Here is a 2330-nt window from a genome sequence, read left to right as displayed (position 1 = left end):
AACTACAGTACCATTATATTATACCAGTAAATTTTACTTAGGTTTTCTCCCTCTCCCCCTCCCCCCCCTCACCACTAACCCAGGGCCTCTCTGCAACTAATCGATTACTGACCCTCTCCTTAACCACCACACCCTCTGCCCCCACGCCCTGTACCTCCACGCCCTGTACCTCTACGCCCTGTACCTCCACGCCCCTGTACCTCCACTTTGTACCCCACGCCTTCTGCCCCAACGCCCTCTGTCCCCACACCATGTACCCCCACGCCCTCTGCCCCCACACCCTATACCCCCACGCCCTCTACCTCCACGCCTCTCTTCCCACGCCCTCATCGTCAGTCAACTAACTCCACCCAACTTCTACCCATAATAACCCTAATTCCACGCCCAGTATCACACGCCCAGTACCACCCACACCCATACCACGCCCAGTACCACGCCCAGTACCACCACGCCACCTATACCCACGCCCAGTACCACCACGCCACCTATACCCCACGCCCAGTACCACCACGCCACCTATACCCACGCCCAGTACCACCACGCCACCTATACCACCCAGCACCACCACGCCACCTATACGCCCAGCACCACACGCCCAGTACCACCGCCACCCATACCCGCCCAGCACCACCACGCCACCTATACCCACGCCCAGTACCACCACGCCGCCACCCATACCCACGCCCAGTACCACACGCCACCTATACCACGCCCAGTACCACACGCCCAGTACCACCACGCCACCTATACCCACGCCCACTACCATACGCCCAGTACCACCGCCACCCTATACCCACGCCCAGTACCACCACGCCACCTATACCCACGCCCAGTACCACCGCCACCTATACTCACGCCCAGTACCACACGCCCAGTACCACCACGCCACCTATACCCACCCCACATACGCCCAGTACCACCACGCCACCTATACCCACGCCCACTACCATACGCCCACTACCACACGCCCAGCACCACCACTATTCCCTCACGCCCTCTTCCTCCCTAACACCCCACACTCTTCTTATCCTTTCTCTTCCCCTTCCTTCCCTTCCCTTCTCTTCCCCTTCACATCCCTTCACCAGCATCCCATTCCATTTCGTTCCCTTCCTCACTCTTCCATCCCCCCCCTCCTCTCCACCATTTCACCCCTCCCTACTCCTCCTCCCCCCACACCACTCCTCTCCTCCCCCCACCTCCTCCTCCTCCACCCCTCCTCCCCCTCCACCACCCCTCCACCACCCTCCTCCTCCACCACTGATCTTCCCCTCCACCACCACTCCACTAGCCCTCCTCTCCTCCACCACCCCTCCTCCTCCCCACCACCCCTCCTACCCCCCACTCCTCCTCCCCCACCATCATCTCTCAATATCTCGTTTTCACCCCATCATCCCACTTCCTCCCCCCAAAGACCCAGTAACCTCTTACTCAGATATTACTACATAATGGTAAGGAGTAGGCCATCTCCCCAACGGTATACATTCTCCCCATCTCCCCATGGTGAGAGGAAGGATAGGAAGTGGTGGGGAAGAAGTGGTAGGGAGGAAGTGGTAGGGGGGGAAGTGGTGGGGAGGAAGTGGTAGGGAGGAAGTGATGGGGAGGAATTGAAAAAAAAGATGGTGGTTATGGGGAGGAGTGATGGTATGTATGTGTGTGTGGGGAAACTTGGGATGTCTTGATGTTGGACGAAGGGATGGGGATGTAATGGGAACTTGGAATGGGGGTTAAAGAATGGGGGATGTATTGAAGACCTGAGGAAGAATTAAGGAATGGGGAGTTGTGAGGGGCATGGGGAGGGGTTTTAAGATGTGGGAATGTGTTGTGGGAATTGGGGAAGTGCTAAGAAGTAGGAAGGGGAGGAGGAGGGGGAGTTGGTGAAAAAGAGAGAGAGAGAGAGAGAGAGAGAGAGAGAGAGAGAGAGAGAGAGAGAGAGAGAGAGTTTCTTACGTGTTGGTGTAGTGAGGCGTTGTTTCGATAAGCTGTGTGGGAGTGAGGGAGTGGATGGAGCTGGTGAGGGAAGAGGGATTACTAGGGATTGTGTAGGAAAGAGGGGTAGTGGGGTGAGGTGTTGGGTGGGGTGAGGGAGGAACAAGGTCGAGTGATCGAGTGAGTGAGGGAGAGTGGAAACAAGTGAGGGTGTAGTGTGTGTGTGTGTAAGGGGTGGATTGAGTGCGTGCGTGTGTGTGTGTGTGTGTGATGGAGAGAGAGGGTGGGTGTGTCAGGGAGGAGGTGGAGTGAGTGTGTGATGGATGAGTGTTGAGTGTGTGTGTGTGTGTGTGTGTGTGTGAAAGAGAGGGGTCTAGTGAGGGTGTGGTGAGTACGTAGATGAA

The sequence above is a fragment of the Homarus americanus genome, unplaced genomic scaffold (genome assembly GCF_018991925.1).
Source record: "Homarus americanus isolate GMGI-L3 unplaced genomic scaffold, GMGI_Hamer_2.0 scaffold51140, whole genome shotgun sequence".
In the NCBI taxonomy this organism is placed as follows: domain Eukaryota; kingdom Metazoa; phylum Arthropoda; class Malacostraca; order Decapoda; family Nephropidae; genus Homarus; species Homarus americanus.
This window is presented reverse-complemented; position numbering follows the sequence as displayed.